The 21,076-nt window shown below is 24.7% G+C and overlaps 4 non-coding genes across 4 annotated transcripts; all 4 read left to right on the plus strand.

The window, feature by feature from the left end:
• Positions 1-119, plus strand: LOC123304114. The gene has a single exon (XR_006536164.1). It is a non-coding gene; the product is annotated as a 5S ribosomal RNA (ribosomal RNA).
• Positions 120-7,106: 6,987 nt separating this feature from the next.
• On the plus strand, positions 7,107-7,225 carry LOC123304116. The gene has a single exon (XR_006536166.1). It is a non-coding gene; the product is annotated as a 5S ribosomal RNA (ribosomal RNA).
• Positions 7,226-13,578: 6,353 nt separating this feature from the next.
• LOC123304117 lies at positions 13,579-13,697 on the plus strand. The gene has a single exon (XR_006536167.1). It is a non-coding gene; the product is annotated as a 5S ribosomal RNA (ribosomal RNA).
• Positions 13,698-20,049: 6,352 nt separating this feature from the next.
• On the plus strand, positions 20,050-20,168 carry LOC123304119. Its single transcript, XR_006536168.1, has one exon. It is a non-coding gene; the product is annotated as a 5S ribosomal RNA (ribosomal RNA).
• The last annotated feature ends 908 nt before the right edge of the window (positions 20,169-21,076 follow it).

Here is a 21,076-nt window from a genome sequence, read left to right on the forward strand (position 1 = left end):
GGCAGCAGCCATACCACGTTGAAAACACCGGTTCTCGTCCGATCACCGAAGTTAAGCAACATTGGGCACAGTCAGTACTTGGATGGGTGACCGCTTGGGAACACTGTGTGCGGTTGCCTTTTTATATTAAAAATATATATTATTTTTCTTCTTTTCTTTTTTTTTACACACCATATATAAATATATGTTATTTAGAAATGTAAACCTTTTATATTATTCGTCAACAAATAAATATTATTTTTTGTATAAAATTTTATTGCATTTATAACTCATATCATGGTTACTTTAAAGCGAGAAGTTTTTTTAATATTTCAAATGAATATAAAATAATATAAATTTTATGAAATTTATTTATTTTTAGAAATAGCAATCGCTTATAATTATAACAAAATTTTAATAATGTTTAATTTTATTTCAATAATTTATATATATATATATATATATATATTTTTTAATAAAAATAATATACTCTTATTTAATAATATATGTTGGTCCTATATATAGGACCGAAAATATTTCTTATTTGTTTTTTTTTTTTTAAATTGTCATTTAAAACGCTTATGCACGTTCTCCACGAATACGTCTTGCCAATTGTATATCCTTAGGCATAATTGTAACACGCTTTGCATGAATTGCGCATAAATTGGTATCTTCAAATAAACCTACTAAATAGGCTTCACTAGCTTCTTGTAATGCCATAACAGCTGAACTTTGGAAACGTAAATCGGTTTTAAAATCTTGTGCAATTTCACGTACTAAACGTTGGAATGGTAATTTACGAATTAACAATTCAGTACTTTTTTGATAACGACGAATTTCTCGTAAAGCTACTGTACCAGGACGATATCTGTGTGGTTTTTTTACTCCACCAGTTGCTGGTGCACTTTTACGTGCAGCTTTCGTTGCTAATTGTTTTCTTGGTGCTTTACCACCAGTTGATTTACGTGCAGTTTGCTTGGTTCTAGCCATTTTCAAATAATAATGTTTTTACAAAAAAACACACAATTTTAAAAATTATATTCGACAATTTGATACTACAAAGTCAAATGTTTAAATGCGAAATAAATGTGTTGTATTTATATTTCTATGAAATTTCAAAATTTTTGTTGTCATATCCTATTGGATAGCTATCAGAGTATGGACTAATCAAATTGTATAGGCGTGGCTTAAAAAATCTTTAATGCTTTATATAAAAAGGCACAATTGTACCGGCGCTCACATACATTACAATACTTGTGAGGTTAACACACGTGTTATCCGTTCGTTAAAATATTGTAAATAATTTTTTATTAAAATGACTGGCAGAGGAAAAGGTGGAAAGGGTCTTGGAAAAGGGGGTGCAAAACGTCATAGAAAAGTTTTGCGTGATAATATCCAAGGTATTACAAAACCTGCAATTCGTCGTTTAGCACGACGAGGTGGAGTAAAACGTATCTCTGGTTTAATTTATGAAGAAACACGTGGTGTACTTAAAGTATTCCTTGAAAATGTTATTCGGGATGCTGTTACATATACTGAACACGCAAAACGTAAAACAGTTACAGCTATGGATGTTGTATATGCATTAAAACGACAAGGTCGTACTTTGTATGGTTTTGGAGGTTAAGAAAATATAATAATTTACTTAAAATATTTAGTAAATTTATTAAAGAATATTTAATACATCCGATAAATTTAAACAGGCTTTCCTTTTTGGGAAGCCACTAATTTTATTTATATAAGAGTAAATAAATTTGTTAATAAATATAACATATTATATAATTTGTTTATAACATACATTACCAAATATTTTTATTTATTTTTTTTTTTTATTGTAATATATCTGCAATAATAACTTATAATTTGTATATTATCTATTTTATTTTACAATAACTTATTGAATTTTTGAAAAAATTTTATTATAAATTAATATACTATTATATTTTTTATATATACAAGTTAAGAGTAACAAGTATCGATAGGAGATTATCGAATTTATAACTAATAAAACATTTCGCCTTAATCAAAGAAAATAAAGAATTTGCTATACCATTTTTTATACTTTCAATAAATAATTTATTATTAAATTTTTATTATTTCATTTATTTTTTAAAATTATTAAAAATATTTTTCTAATAATTATAAGCGTACATAAACAAGTAGTAAATGTAAAATGAAAATAATAAAGGTAATGTAATGCATTTGCATTACACTGATTTACGATATATATTCCGCGATATCCTTTATTATATTTAAAATTAATAATATTGATATACTAATAATAGATATATTCAAGCTATTAATATATAAAATTTTATATTAAATATGATATTAATAATTGTTTATTTTATTTTTTTGTATATATAAAAATAATTTACTCTTATTTAAAAAATTTGATGGCTCTCTTAAAAAGAGAGCCGTTTTTATATGTTGATGTATTTTTATGTTATCAATTAAATAATATTTTCGATTTATTTATTTTGAACTTGTATATTTTGTAACAGCTTTAGTACCTTCACTAACAGCGTGCTTTGCCAATTCACCAGGTAATAATAATCGAACTGCGGTTTGAATTTCCCGACTTGTGATTGTTGAACGTTTATTATAATGTGCTAAACGTGATGCTTCAGCAGCAATACGTTCAAAAATATCATTAACAAAACTGTTCATGATACTCATAGCTTTACTAGAGATACCAGTATCAGGATGCACTTGTTTTAATACTTTGTAAATGTAAATTGCATATGATTCCTTGCGCTTCCTCTTCTTTTTCTTATCACTCTTTGATATATTTTTTTGAGCTTTGCCAGCTTTTTTTGCTGCTTTTCCACTTGTTTTTGGTGGCATTGTTACAAACAATTAATATACACAGATAGTTACAGAACACCAGTCAGTATATGTATGAGCGTGTCGTGTATACAACTAGCGTATTATATACGCGAAGATGGATATAACAATAAAAATGAATACTACTCTCTGATTGGCTGAAAATAATACTATAAGGTGATTGGTTTATTTTTAAAGTTTTATATTTTATAAATATTATAAATTAAAATACCCAAATAACATTTTAAACATTTATGTTACAGTCCCCGTAACGTACACATCTGTGTGATTATATTTACAAAAAAAAGTATTAATTAATAGTTATTAATGCTACAAGTGGGATAACTAGCAAATAATCTGACAGTCGTGGTGTTGCGGCATGAGCGTAAGGTTATGAGACATTCTTATGAAGACGAGTGTGGTAGATGTCGCTACGAGCCGTAGGCGAGTTGCGACAACCACACGAGTCTTCATAAGAATGTCTCATAACCTTAGAGCGAATGCCGTAATCACGACTGTCATATTTGCTAGTTATTCCGCAAGTAGCATTCAATACTTTTTACAACAATCGCTCGGGAAGTTGACTTTGAGAGAAATTTATCAATTTGAGAAATGATTTATTTACTTATTTTAAATTTAAATTTTATTGCATACAAATTTTTATTGCTCGTTCATTTTAATTTCAATTTTTAATTTTGTTTTTTTGTATGTAACACTCGCGTTTGACACAATCAGTGTGGTAACTTTAATAAATGAGGGTTAAGATTGATTACTTATTTTTTTTTAGTACAGATGGCGTGTCAGTAGTACATACAATTATGTAGTCTATAACCGAACATGTGCGTTTATGAAACACCTATAACCGAACATGTGCGTTTATGAAACACATATAGTTAAGTATGCGATTATTGTGTATTTTGAAGGTGACATACAGCGCTCGAAAAGTCTACTTCCCGAGTGGGCGTTGTAAAAATAAATTTATTCGCTATGTCTGGACGAGGTAAAGGTGGTAAAGTAAAGGGAAAGGCAAAGTCAAGATCAAGCCGAGCAGGATTACAATTTCCTGTTGGAAGAATTCACAGATTATTACGAAAAGGAAATTATGCTGAACGAGTAGGTGCTGGTGCCCCAGTATATTTGGCTGCTGTTATGGAATATTTGGCTGCAGAAGTTCTCGAGTTAGCTGGTAATGCTGCCCGTGATAACAAAAAAACACGTATCATTCCACGTCATTTACAATTGGCAATTCGTAATGATGAAGAATTAAATAAATTATTATCTGGTGTAACAATTGCTCAAGGTGGTGTATTACCAAACATTCAAGCAGTGTTATTACCAAAGAAAACTGAAAAGAAAGCATAAATTAAAAACATTGCATTAATTTTTATAATAATAATACATCGATCATAGGCCTTTTAATAAAAGGCCACAAATTTATTTAAAATAAGAGTAAAAATTATTTTTATAAATAATATATTATAATATTTTTTTAAAGAATCAATTTAAATAATTATAAATTAATGATTCTTTTTTTTTTTTCTTTTTTTATATGTTATTATGGAAATAATTCATCATATTATGATGACATTTAGGTAACATATTATAAGAATATTCATAAAATATTATCAAAATAATATTGTATTATGATGATATTTAGACAAAATATTATAAGAATATACACAAAATATTATCAAAATAATATCATTAGATAACAAAACTGTTCATGATACTCATACCTTTACTAGAGATAAAAGTATCAGGATGCACTTGTATTAATACATATTATCACAACATCACAAAATATTTTTTAAAAGGAAAAATTTTTTTAAAATTATTATAAAATTTGATTGAATTAAATTTCAATTTATTTTTTTAAAAATTAAAGAAAAAAAAAAAAAAAGCATATAAACTTTCTATTGAAAATGTTATTTTAAACTAGATGGCCAAGTGAACTTCGTTACACAAACAATATATGACGTATTCGTTATTTAAATAATCAGTATCCTTTGATATTATATCAATACGTTACTCTCTTCTTTTGATACATATTAATAAAATTTCAATTTATAAGATTTTATGTCAATTATATAAATAATATTATAAATTTTCTAAATACATAAGTTAAGTAACAAAAAATTTGAATAACAAGATAAATTTATATATTATGTTTTAATACTCGATACTATAATATATCGCATCCGTTACCAATTATTCGGTATCCTTTGATTTATACACAGAATGAACTAAAAATATATATCAAATTTATTTTATTTATTTATATATTTAATATTATTATTATTATTTTATATTACAAAGTTTCTTAACGAAGCTTACAATGATTTCTCATATCGTACTTAACAAAATTATTTAGATCATATAAAATTTAAATTGTTAAAAAATTTGTATATTTATTATTATTATTATTTATTTTTATTAAAATTACATAACATAAAATTAATAATATTTTAATAATTATATAAATTAATTCTTATTTAAAATAATCTTATATTAATCTCAACAAATACTCTAATAATATATTTTGTCATAAATTTTTTTATATTTAAAATAAATATTATAATATATAAATACTTATATCAGTATAAAATTTCTTTATATAATTATGAAAAAATTAATTTAATAGTTAATTATTGATATTAATGCATAAATAAAAGTATTTTCTAATGAAATATATTTTGTCAATGTTCGATTAACACATTTCATAATAATACGTTTTCATTATTGACAAAAAAAGTTTTTCTAAAAATGAAATCTTATACTATAATATATATATTTATATATTAAATTTTTTAATTATTTATATACTAATAATTTATAATAAATCGATATTAAATAAAAAATAAAAATATATACTTTTTAAGTTTACCTTAAAAATATTATTGTTTTGTATGATTGAAATAATTAATATTAAACTATGTTTATTAATAATTGTTAATAAAAAAATTAAATATATTTTAATTTATAAAATAAATATTATTATTAAATTTATAATTTATTATTTTATATATTATAGAAATTGAAAAAATAAATCATGTTTACTACGACAGTAAATTAGAAATACTATTTAATTTTTATGTGTTTTCTACATGGTACTTTGACTTACATAGGGACTTATATTATTGTGAATAATGATATAATTGAAAACCTTTATTTTTTATTTGATAGAATTATTATATTTTATCATTTAAATATTTATAATAAATACATTATTTTTATAAAGTAAAAAAATATGGCCGAAGAAAATTCTACAGCTGTTGCAGCAACTGCGGTTACTGCTGCTTCTACAACACCAACAAAAAAAGCAACAGCTTCTGGTGCTAAACGTACAAAACAACATTCAAAACCAACACATCCACGTACATCAGAAATGGTTGTTAACGCAATTAAAAATTTAAAAGAACGTGGTGGTTCATCATTACAAGCAATTAAAAAATATTTAGCTGCAAATTATAAAGTGGATTCTGATAAAATTTCACCATTTATTAAAAAATATTTAAAAGCTGCTGTAACTGAGGGAGCCTTGGTACAAACTAAAGGTAAAGGTGCATCTGGTTCATTCAAATTGGCTGCTTCCGCTTCATCTAATTCTTCAGCTAAATCAAAAGTATCCAAAAAAGAAAGTGGAGCAAAAGGTTCAGCAAAGAGTGCTAAAAGTAAACGGGCACCAAAAGAAAAGAAAGCCACAACTACATCATTGGCAGCCAAAAAGCCTAAAGCAAAAAAAGCGACTCCATCATCATCAACTGCTGCTAAAAAAGTTACTGCAAAATCATCAGCGGCATCAAAAAAAGCACCAGTTAAAGCAAAACCAGCAAAAAGTACAAAATCCGCTGCCAAAAGTAGCCCTGCTCGTAAACCGAAAGCACCAAAAGCTAAGAAAGCTTCTGTTGCCAAATCATCTCCTACAAAAATTAAAAAAGCAGCACCAAAAAAGAAATGATCTGTTACTTTAATAATATATTGAAATATTTCATTATTTTTGCTAAAAAATGAAAATAACATAGGCCTTAATACAGGCCACAAATTAATATTTGATAAGAGTAAATTATTTTTTGTATAAATATTTTATAAAATAATAGTTTAGAAACATTTGCCACAGTCAGTACCACGGATGGGTGGCCACTTGAGAATACTGTGTGCGGTTGCATTTTTATTTAAAATATATGGTATAATAAATAAGTATATATTTAAATTGATTACTTCATTGAAAATTTTAATAATATACTTTAATATTAATGATATTTATGAAAAATATATATTTGTAAAAATTTTCATTTATTACTGGCAACAGCCATACCACGTTGAAAACACCGGTTCTCGTCCGATCACCGAAGTTAAGCAACATTGGGCACAGTCAGTACTTGGATGGGTGACCGCTTGGGAACACTGTGTGCGGTTGCCTTTTTATATTAAAAATATATATTATTTTTCTTCTTTTCTTTTTTTTTACACACCATATATAAATATATGTTATTTAGAAATGTAAACCTTTTATATTATTCGTCAACAAATAAATATTATTTTTTGTATAAAATTTTATTGCATTTATAACTCATATCATGGTTACTTTAAAGCGAGAAGTTTTTTTAATATTTCAAATGAATATAAAATAATATAAATTTTATGAAATTTATTTATTTTTAGAAATAGCAATCGCTTATAATTATAACAAAATTTTAATAATGTTTAATTTTATTTCAATAATTTATATATATATATATATATATATATTTTTTAATAAAAATAATATACTCTTATTTAATAATATATGTTGGTCCTATATATAGGACCGAAAATATTTCTTATTTGTTTTTTTTTTTTTAAATTGTCATTTAAAACGCTTATGCACGTTCTCCACGAATACGTCTTGCCAATTGTATATCCTTAGGCATAATTGTAACACGCTTTGCATGAATTGCGCATAAATTGGTATCTTCAAATAAACCTACTAAATAGGCTTCACTAGCTTCTTGTAATGCCATAACAGCTGAACTTTGGAAACGTAAATCGGTTTTAAAATCTTGTGCAATTTCACGTACTAAACGTTGGAATGGTAATTTACGAATTAACAATTCAGTACTTTTTTGATAACGACGAATTTCTCGTAAAGCTACTGTACCAGGACGATATCTGTGTGGTTTTTTTACTCCACCAGTTGCTGGTGCACTTTTACGTGCAGCTTTCGTTGCTAATTGTTTTCTTGGTGCTTTACCACCAGTTGATTTACGTGCAGTTTGCTTGGTTCTAGCCATTTTCAAATAATAATGTTTTTACAAAAAAACACACAATTTTAAAAATTATATTCGACAATTTGATACTACAAAGTCAAATGTTTAAATGCGAAATAAATGTGTTGTATTTATATTTATATGAAATTTCAAAATTTTTGTTGTCATATCCTATTGGATAGCTATCAGAGTATGGACTAATCAAATTGTATAGGCGTGGCTTAAAAAATCTTTAATGCTTTATATAAAAAGGCACAATTGTACCGGCGCTCACATACATTACAATACTTGTGAGGTTAACACACGTGTTATCCGTTCGTTAAAATATTGTAAATAATTTTTTATTAAAATGACTGGCAGAGGAAAAGGTGGAAAGGGTCTTGGAAAAGGGGGTGCAAAACGTCATAGAAAAGTTTTGCGTGATAATATCCAAGGTATTACAAAACCTGCAATTCGTCGTTTAGCACGACGAGGTGGAGTAAAACGTATCTCTGGTTTAATTTATGAAGAAACACGTGGTGTACTTAAAGTATTCCTTGAAAATGTTATTCGGGATGCTGTTACATATACTGAACACGCAAAACGTAAAACAGTTACAGCTATGGATGTTGTATATGCATTAAAACGACAAGGTCGTACTTTGTATGGTTTTGGAGGTTAAGAAAATATAATAATTTACTTAAAATATTTAGTAAATTTATTAAAGAATATTTAATACATCCGATAAATTTAAACAGGCTTTCCTTTTTGGGAAGCCACTAATTTTATTTATATAAGAGTAAATAAATTTGTTAATAAATATAACATATTATATAATTTGTTTACAACAAATTATTTTGTTTATAACATACATTACCAAATATTTTTATTTATTTTTTTTTTTTATTGTAATATATCTGCAATAATAAATTATAATTTGTATATTATCTATTTTATTTTACAATAACTTATTGAATTTTTGAAAAAATTTTATTATAAATTAATATACTATTATATTTTTTATATATACAAGTTAAGAGTAACAAGTATCGATAGGAGATTATCGAATTTATAACTAATAAAACATTTCGCCTTAATCAAAGAAAATAAAGATTTTGCTATACCATTTTTTATACTTTCAATAAATAATTTATTATTAAATTTTTATTATTTCATTTATTTTTTAAAATTATTAAAAATATTTTTCTAATAATTATAAGCGTACATAAACAAGTAGTAAATGTAAAATGAAAATAATAAAGGTAATGTAATGCATTTGCATTACACTGATTTACGATATATATTCCGCGATATCCTTTATTATATTTAAAATTAATAATATTGATATACTAATAATAGATATATTCAAGCTATTAATATATAAAATTTTATATTAAATATGATATTAATAATTGTTTATTTTATTTTTTTGTATATATAAAAATAATTTACTCTTATTTAAAAAATTTGATGGCTCTCTTAAAAAGAGAGCCATTTTTATATGTTGATGTATTTTTATGTTATCAATTAAATAATATTTTCGATTTATTTATTTTGAACTTGTATATTTTGTAACAGCTTTAGTACCTTCACTAACAGCGTGCTTTGCCAATTCACCAGGTAATAATAATCGAACTGCGGTTTGAATTTCCCGACTTGTGATTGTTGAACGTTTATTATAATGTGCTAAACGTGATGCTTCAGCAGCAATACGTTCAAAAATATCATTAACAAAACTGTTCATGATACTCATAGCTTTACTAGAGATACCAGTATCAGGATGCACTTGTTTTAATACTTTGTAAATGTAAATTGCATATGATTCCTTGCGCTTCCTCTTCTTTTTCTTATCACTCTTTGATATATTTTTTTGAGCTTTGCCAGCTTTTTTTGCTGCTTTTCCACTTGTTTTTGGTGGCATTGTTACAAACAATTAATATACACAGATAGTTACAGAACACCAGTCAGTATATGTATGAGCGTGTCGTGTATACAACTAGCGTATTATATACGCGAAGATGGATATAACAATAAAAATGAATACTACTCTCTGATTGGCTGAAAATAATACTATAAGGTGATTGGTTTATTTTTAAAGTTTTATATTTTATAAATATTATAAATTAAAATACCCAAATAACATTTTAAACATTTATGTTACAATCCCCGTAACGTACACATCTGTGTGATTATATTTACAAAAAAAAGTATTAATTAAATAAATTTATTCGCTATGTCTGGACGAGGTAAAGGTGGTAAAGTAAAGGGAAAGGCAAAGTCAAGATCAAGCCGAGCAGGATTACAATTTCCTGTTGGAAGAATTCACAGATTATTACGAAAAGGAAATTATGCTGAACGAGTAGGTGCTGGTGCCCCAGTATATTTGGCTGCTGTTATGGAATATTTGGCTGCAGAAGTTCTCGAGTTAGCTGGTAATGCTGCCCGTGATAACAAAAAAACACGTATCATTCCACGTCATTTACAATTGGCAATTCGTAATGATGAAGAATTAAATAAATTATTATCTGGTGTAACAATTGCTCAAGGTGGTGTATTACCAAACATTCAAGCAGTGTTATTACCAAAGAAAACTGAAAAGAAAGCATAAATTAAAAACATTGCATTAATTTTTATAATAATAATACATCGATCATAGGCCTTTTAATAAAAGGCCACAAATTTATTTAAAATAAGAGTAAAAATTATTTTTATAAATAATATATTATAATATTTTTTTAAAGAATCAATTTAAATAATTATAAATTAATGATTCTTTTTTTTTTTTCTTTTTTTATATGTTATTATGGAAATAATTCATCATATTATGATGACATTTAGGTAACATATTATAAGAATATTCATAAAATATTATCAAAATAATATTGTATTATGATGATATTTAGACAAAATATTATAAGAATATACACAAAATATTATCAAAATAATATCATTAGATAACAAAACTGTTCATGATACTCATACCTTTACTAGAGATAAAAGTATCAGGATGCACTTGTATTAATACATATTATCACAACATCACAAAATATTTTTTAAAAGGAAAAATTTTTTTAAAATTATTATAAAATTTGATTGAATTAAATTTCAATTTATTTTTTTAATAATTAAAGAAAAAAAAAAAAAAAGCATATAAACTTTCTATTGAAAATGTTATTTTAAACTAGATGGCCAAGTGAACTTCGTTACACAAACAATATATGACGTATTCGTTATTTAAATAATCAGTATCCTTTGATATTATATCAATACGTTACTCTCTTCTTTTGATACATATTAATAAAATTTCAATTTATAAGATTTTATGTCAATTATATAAATAATATTATAAATTTTCTAAATACATAAGTTAAGTAACAAAAAATTTGAATAACAAGATAAATTTATATATTATGTTTTAATACTCGATACTATAATATATCGCATCCGTTACCAATTATTCGGTATCCTTTGATTTATACACAGAATGAACTAAAAATATATATCAAATTTATTTTATTTATTTATATATTTAATATTATTATTATTATTTTATATTACAAAGTTTCTTAACGAAGCTTACAATGATTTCTCATATCGTACTTAACAAAATTATTTAGATCATATAAAATTTAAATTGTTAAAAAATTTGTATATTTATTATTATTATTATTTATTTTTATTAAAATTACATAACATAAAATTAATAATATTTTAATAATTATATAAATTAATTCTTATTTAAAATAATCTTATATTAATCTCAACAAATACTCTAATAATATATTTTGTCATAAATTTTTTTATATTTAAAATAAATATTATAATATATAAATACTTATATCAGTATAAAATTTCTTTATATAATTATGAAAAAATTAATTTAATAGTTAATTATTGATATTAATGCATAAATAAAAGTATTTTCTAATGAAATATATTTTGTCAATGTTCGATTAACACATTTCATAATAATACGTTTTCATTATTGACAAAAAAAGTTTTTCTAAAAATGAAATCTTATACTATAATATATATATTTATATATTAAATTTTTTAATTATTTATATACTAATAATTTATAATAAATCGATATTAAATAAAAAATAAAAATATATACTTTTTAAGTTTACCTTAAAAATATTATTGTTTTGTATGATTGAAATAATTAATATTAAACTATGTTTATTAATAATTGTTAATAAAAAAATTAAATATATTTTAATTTATAAAATAAATATTATTATTAAATTTATAATTTATTATTTTATATATTATAGAAATTGAAAAAATAAATCATGTTTACTACGACAGTAAATTAGAAATACTATTTAATTTTTATGTGTTTTCTACATGGTACTTTGACTTACATAGGGACTTATATTATTGTGAATAATGATATAATTGAAAACCTTTATTTTTTATTTGATAGAATTATTATATTTTATCATTTAAATATTTATAATAAATACATTATTTTTATAAAGTAAAAAAATATGGCCGAAGAAAATTCTACAGCTGTTGCAGCAACTGCGGTTACTGCTGCTTCTACAACACCAACAAAAAAAAGCAACAGCTTCTGGTGCTAAACGTACAAAACAACATTCAAAACCAACACATCCACGTACATCAGAAATGGTTGTTAACGCAATTAAAAATTTAAAAGAACGTGGTGGTTCATCATTACAAGCAATTAAAAAATATTTAGCTGCAAATTATAAAGTGGATTCTGATAAAATTTCACCATTTATTAAAAAATATTTAAAAGCTGCTGTAACTGAGGGAGCCTTGGTACAAACTAAAGGTAAAGGTGCATCTGGTTCATTCAAATTGGCTGCTTCCGCTTCATCTAATTCTTCAGCTAAATCAAAAGTATCCAAAAAAGAAAGTGGAGCAAAAGGTTCAGCAAAGAGTGCTAAAAGTAAACGGGCACCAAAAGAAAAGAAAGCCACAACTACATCATTGGCAGCCAAAAAGCCTAAAGCAAAAAAAGCGACTCCATCATCATCAACTGCTGCTAAAAAAGTTACTGCAAAATCATCAGCGGCATCAAAAAAAGCACCAGTTAAAGCAAAACCAGCAAAAAGTACAAAATCCGCTGCCAAAAGTAGCCCTGCTCGTAAACCGAAAGCACCAAAAGCTAAGAAAGCTTCTGTTGCCAAATCATCTCCTACAAAAATTAAAAAAGCAGCACCAAAAAAGAAATGATCTGTTACTTTAATAATATATTGAAATATTTCATTATTTTTGCTAAAAAATGAAAATAACATAGGCCTTAATACAGGCCACAAATTAATATTTGATAAGAGTAAATTATTTTTTGTATAAATATTTTATAAAATAATAGTTTAGAAACATTTGCCACAGTCAGTACCACGGATGGGTGGCCACTTGAGAATACTGTGTGCGGTTGCATTTTTATTTAAAATATATGGTATAATAAATAAGTATATATTTAAATTGATTACTTCATTGAAAATTTTAATAATATACTTTAATATTAATGATATTTATGAAAAATATATATTTGTAAAAATTTTCATTTATTACTGGCAACAGCCATACCACGTTGAAAACACCGGTTCTCGTCCGATCACCGAAGTTAAGCAACATTGGGCACAGTCAGTACTTGGATGGGTGACCGCTTGGGAACACTGTGTGCGGTTGCCTTTTTATATTAAAAAATATATATTATTTTTCTTCTTTTCTTTTTTTTTACACACCATATATAAATATATGTTATTTAGAAATGTAAACCTTTTATATTATTCGTCAACAAATAAATATTATTTTTTGTATAAAATTTTATTGCATTTATAACTCATATCATGGTTACTTTAAAGCGAGAAGTTTTTTTAATATTTCAAATGAATATAAAATAATATAAATTTTATGAAATTTATTTATTTTTAGAAATAGCAATCGCTTATAATTATAACAAAATTTTAATAATGTTTAATTTTATTTCAATAATTTATATATATATATATATATATATATTTTTTTAATAAAAATAATATACTCTTATTTAATAATATATGTTGGTCCTATATATAGGACCGAAAATATTTCTTATTTGTTTTTTTTTTTTTAAATTGTCATTTAAAACGCTTATGCACGTTCTCCACGAATACGTCTTGCCAATTGTATATCCTTAGGCATAATTGTAACACGCTTTGCATGAATTGCGCATAAATTGGTATCTTCAAATAAACCTACTAAATAGGCTTCACTAGCTTCTTGTAATGCCATAACAGCTGAACTTTGGAAACGTAAATCGGTTTTAAAATCTTGTGCAATTTCACGTACTAAACGTTGGAATGGTAATTTACGAATTAACAATTCAGTACTTTTTTGATAACGACGAATTTCTCGTAAAGCTACTGTACCAGGACGATATCTGTGTGGTTTTTTTAACTCCACCAGTTGCTGGTGCACTTTTACGTGCAGCTTTCGTTGCTAATTGTTTTCTTGGTGCTTTACCACCAGTTGATTTACGTGCAGTTTGCTTGGTTCTAGCCATTTTCAAATAATAATGTTTTTACAAAAAAACACACAATTTTAAAAATTATATTCGACAATTTGATACTACAAAGTCAAATGTTTAAATGCGAAATAAATGTGTTGTATTTATATTTATATGAAATTTCAAAATTTTTGTTGTCATATCCTATTGGATAGCTATCAGAGTATGGACTAATCAAATTGTATAGGCGTGGCTTAAAAAATCTTTAATGCTTTATATAAAAAGGCACAATTGTACCGGCGCTCACATACATTACAATACTTGTGAGGTTAACACACGTGTTATCCGTTCGTTAAAATATTGTAAATAATTTTTTATTAAAATGACTGGCAGAGGAAAAGGTGGAAAGGGTCTTGGAAAAGGGGGTGCAAAACGTCATAGAAAAGTTTTGCGTGATAATATCCAAGGTATTACAAAACCTGCAATTCGTCGTTTAGCACGACGAGGTGGAGTAAAACGTATCTCTGGTTTAATTTATGAAGAAACACGTGGTGTACTTAAAGTATTCCTTGAAAATGTTATTCGGGATGCTGTTACATATACTGAACACGCAAAACGTAAAACAGTTACAGCTATGGATGTTGTATATGCATTAAAACGACAAGGTCGTACTTTGTATGGTTTTGGAGGTTAAGAAAATATAATAATTTACTTAAAATATTTAGTAAATTTATTAAAGAATATTTAATACATCCGATAAATTTAAACAGGCTTTCCTTTTTGGGAAGCCACTAATTTTATTTATATAAGAGTAAATAAATTTGTTAATAAATATAACATATTATATAATTTGTTTACAACAAATTATTTTGTTTATAACATACATTACCAAATATTTTTATTTATTTTTTTTTTTTATTGTAATATATCTGCAATAAAAAATTATAATTTGTATATTATCTATTTTATTTTACAATAACTTATTGAATTTTTGAAAAAATTTTATTATAAATTAATATACTATTATATTTTTTATATATACAAGTTAAGAGTAACAAGTATCGATAGGAGATTATCGAATTTATAACTAATAAAACATTTCGCCTTAATCAAAGAAAATAAAGATTTTGCTATACCATTTTTTATACTTTCAATAAATAATTTATTATTAAATTTTTATTATTTCATTTATTTTTTAAAATTATTAAAAATATTTTTCTAATAATTATAAGCGTACATAAACAAGTAGTAAATGTAAAATGAAAATAATAAAGGTAATGTAATGCATTTGCATTACACTGATTTACGATATATATTCCGCGATATCCTTTATTATATTTAAAATTAATAATATTGATATACTAATAATAGATATATTCAAGCTATTAATATATAAAATTTTATATTAAATATGATATTAATAATTGTTTATTTTATTTTTTTGTATATATAAAAATAATTTACTCTTATTTAAAAAATTTGATGGCTCTCTTAAAAAGAGAGCCGTTTTTATATGTTGATGTATTTTTATGTTATCAATTAAATAATATTTTCGATTTATTTATTTTGAACTTGTATATTTTGTAACAGCTTTAGTACCTTCACTAACAGCGTGCTTTGCCAATTCACCAGGTAATAATAATCGAACTGCGGTTTGAATTTCCCGACTTGTGATTGTTGAACGTTTATTATAATGTGCTAAACGTGATGCTTCAGCAGCAATACGTTCAAAAATATCATTAACAAAACTGTTCATGATACTCATAGCTTTACTAGAGATACCAGTATCAGGATGCACTTGTTTTAATACTTTGTAAATGTAAATTGCATATGATTCCTTGCGCTTCCTCTTCTTTTTCTTATCACTCTTTGATATATTTTTTTGAGCTTTGCCAGCTTTTTTTGCTGCTTTTCCACTTGTTTTTGGTGGCATTGTTACAAACAATTAATATACACAGATAGTTACAGAACACCAGTCAGTATATGTATGAGCGTGTCGTGTATACAACTAGCGTATTATATACGCGAAGATGGATATAACAATAAAAATGAATACTACTCTCTGATTGGCTGAAAATAATACTATAAGGTGATTGGTTTATTTTTAAAGTTTTATATTTTATAAATATTATAAATTAAAATACCCAAATAACATTTTAAACATTTATGTTACAATCCCCGTAACGTACACATCTGTGTGATTATATTTACAAAAAAAAGTATTAATTAAATAAATTTATTCGCTATGTCTGGACGAGGTAAAGGTGGTAAAGTAAAGGGAAAGGCAAAGTCAAGATCAAGCCGAGCAGGATTACAATTTCCTGTTGGAACACAGATTATTACGAAAAGGAAATTATGCTGAACGAGTAGGTGCTGGTGCCCCAGTATATTTGGCTGCTGTTATGGAATATTTGGCTGCAGAAGTTCTCGAGTTAGCTGGTAATGCTGCCCGTGATAACAAAAAAACACGTATCATTCCACGTCATTTACAATTGGCAATTCGTAATGATGAAGAATTAAATAAATTATTATCTGGTGTAACAATTGCTCAAGGTGGTGTATTACCAAACATTCAAGCAGTGTTATTACCAAAGAAAACTGAAAAGAAAGCATAAATTAAAAACATTGCATTAATTTTTATAATAATAATACATCGATCATAGGCCTTTTAATAAAAGGCCACAAATTTATTTAAAATAAGAGTAAAAATTATTTTTATAAATAATATATTATAATATTTTTTTAAAGAATCAATTTAAATAATTATAAATTAATGATTCTTTTTTTTTTTTTCTTTTTTTTTATGTTATTATGGAAATAATTCATCATATTATGATGACATTTAGGTAACATATTATAAGAATATTCATAAAATATTATCAAAATAATATTGTATTATGATGATATTTAGACAAAATATTATAAGAATATACACAAAATATTATCAAAATAATATCATTAGATAACAAAACTGTTCATGATACTCATACCTTTACTAGAGATAAAAGTATCAGGATGCACTTGTATTAATACATATTATCACAACATCACAAAATATTTTTTAAAAGGAAAAATTTTTTTAAAATTATTATAAAATTTGATTGAATTAAATTTCAATTTATTTTTTTAATAATTAAAGAAAAAAAAAAAAAAAAGCATATAAACTTTCTATTGAAAATGTTATTTTAAACTAGATGGCCAAGTGAACTTCGTTACACAAACAATATATGACGTATTCGTTATTTAAATAATCAGTATCCTTTGATATTATATCAATACGTTACTCTCTTCTTTTGATACATATTAATAAAATTTCAATTTATAAGATTTTATGTCAATTATATAAATAATATTATAAATTTTCTAAATACATAAGTTAAGTAACAAAAAATTTGAATAACAAGATAAATTTATATATTATGTTTTAATACTCGATACTATAATATATCGCATCCGTTACCAATTATTCGGTATCCTTTGATTTATACACAGAATGAACTAAAAATATATATCAAATTTATTTTATTTATTTATATATTTAATATTATTATTATTATTTTATATTACAAAGTTTCTTAACGAAGCTTACAATGATTTCTCATATCGTACTTAACAAAATTATTTAGATCATATAAAATTTAAATTGTTAAAAAATTTGTATATTTATTATTATTATTATTTATTTTTATTAAAATTACATAACATAAAATTAATAATATTTTAATAATTATATAAATTAATTCTTATTTAAAATAATCTTATATTAATCTCAACAAATACTCTAATAATATATTTTGTCATAAATTTTTTTATATTTAAAATAAATATTATAATATATAAATACTTATATCAGTATAAAATTTCTTTATATAATTATGAAAAAATTAATTTAATAGTTAATTATTGATATTAATGCATAAATAAAAGTATTTTCTAATGAAATATATTTTGTCAATGTTCGATTAACACATTTCATAATAATACGTTTTCATTATTGACAAAAAAAGTTTTTCTAAAAATGAAATCTTATACTATAATTATATATTTATATATTAAATTTTTTAATTATTTATATACTAATAATTTATAATAAATCGATATTAAATAAAAAATAAAAATATATACTTTTTAAGTTTACCTTAAAAATATTATTGTTTTGTATGATTGAAATAATTAATATTAAACTATGTTTATTAATAATTGTTAATAAAAAAATTAAATATATTTTAATTTATAAAATAAATATTATTATTAAATTTATAATTTATTATTTTATATATTATAGAAATTGAAAAAATAAATCATGTTTACTACGACAGTAAATTAGAAATACTATTTAATTTTTATGTGTTTTCTACATGGTACTTTGACTTACATAGGGACTTATATTATTGTGAATAATGATATAATTGAAAACCTTTATTTTTTATTTGATAGAATTATTATATTTTATCATTTAAATATTTATAATAAATACATTATTTTTATAAAGTAAAAAAATATGGCCGAAGAAAATTCTACAGCTGTTGCAGCAACTGCGGTTACTGCTGCTTCTACAACACCAACAAAAAAACGCAACAGCTTCTGGTGCTAAACGTACAAAACAACATTCAAAACCAACACATCCACGTACATCAGAAATGGTTGTTAACGCAATTAAAAATTTAAAAGAACGTGGTGGTTCATCATTACAAGCAATTAAAAAATATTTAGCTGCAAATTATAAAGTGGATTCTGATAAAATTTCACCATTTATTAAAAAATATTTAAAAGCTGCTGTAACTGAGGGAGCCTTGGTACAAACTAAAGGTAAAGGTGCATCTGGTTCATTCAAATTGGCTGCTTCCGCTTCATCTAATTCTTCAGCTAAATCAAAAGTATCCAAAAAAGAAAGTGGAGCAAAAGGTTCAGCAAAGAGTGCTAAAAGTAAACGGGCACCAAAAGAAAAGAAAGCCACAACTACATCATTGGCAGCCAAAAAGCCTAAAGCAAAAAAAGCGACTCCATCATCATCAACTGCTGCTAAAAAAGTTACTGCAAAATCATCAGCGGCATCAAAAAAAGCACCAGTTAAAGCAAAACCAGCAAAAAGTACAAAATCCGCTGCCAAAAGTAGCCCTGCTCGTAAACCGAAAGCACCAAAAGCTAAGAAAGCTTCTGTTGCCAAATCATCTCCTACAAAAATTAAAAAAGCAGCACCAAAAAAGAAATGATCTGTTACTTTAATAATATATTGAAATATTTCATTATTTTTGCTAAAAAATGAAAATAACATAGGCCTTAATACAGGCCACAAATTAATATTTGATAAGAGTAAATTATTTTTTGTATAAATATTTTATAAAATAATAGTTTAGAAACATTTGCCACAGTCAGTACCACGGATGGGTGGCCACTTGAGAATACTGTGTGCGGTTGCATTTTTATTTAAAATATATGGTATAATAAATAAGTATATATTTAAATTGATTACTTCATTGAAAATTTTAATAATATACTTTAATATTAATGATATTTATGAAAAATATATATTTGTAAAAATTTTCATTTATTACTGGCAACAGCCATACCACGTTGAAAACACCGGTTCTCGTCCGATCACCGAAGTTAAGCAACATTGGGCACAGTCAGTACTTGGATGGGTGACCGCTTGGGAACACTGTGTGCGGTTGCCTTTTTATATTAAAAATATATATTATTTTTTCTTCTTTTCTTTTTTTTTACACACCATATATAAATATATGTTATTTAGAAATGTAAACCTTTTATATTATTCGTCAACAAATAAATATTATTTTTTGTATAAAATTTTATTGCATTTATAACTCATATCATGGTTACTTTAAAGCGAGAAGTTTTTTTAATATTTCAAATGAATAAAAAATAATATAAATTTTATGAAATTTATTTATTTTTAGAAATAGCAATCGCTTATAATTATAACAAAATTTTAATAATGTTTAATTTTATTTCAATAATTTATATATATATATATATATATATATTTTTAATAAAAATAATATACTCTTATTTAATAATATATGTTGGTCCTATATATAGGACCGAAAATATTTCTTATTTGTTTTTTTTTTTTTTAAATTGTCATTTAAAACGCTTATGCACGTTCTCCACGAATACGTCTTGCCAATTGTATATCCTTAGGCATAATTGTAACACGCTTTGCATGAATTGCGCATAAATTGGTATCTTCAAATAAACCTACTAAATAGGCTTCACTAGCTTCTTGTAATGCCATAACAGCTGAACTTTGGAAACGTAAATCGGTTTTAAAATCTTGTGCAATTTCACGTACTAAACGTTGGAATGGTAATTTACGAATTAACAATTCAGTACTTTTTTGATAACGACGAATTTCTCGTAAAGCTACTGTACCAGGACGATATCTGTGTGGTTTTTTTACTCCACCAGTTGCTGGTGCACTTTTACGTGCAGCTTTCGTTGCTAATTGTTTTCTTGGTGCTTTACCACCAGTTGATTTACGTGCAGTTTGCTTGGTTCTAGCCATTTTCAAATAATAATGTTTTTACAAAAAAACACACAATTTTAAAAATTATATTCGACA

Source organism: Chrysoperla carnea, assembly GCF_905475395.1.
Source record: "Chrysoperla carnea chromosome X unlocalized genomic scaffold, inChrCarn1.1 SUPER_X_unloc_21, whole genome shotgun sequence".
NCBI classification, from domain to species: domain Eukaryota; kingdom Metazoa; phylum Arthropoda; class Insecta; order Neuroptera; family Chrysopidae; genus Chrysoperla; species Chrysoperla carnea.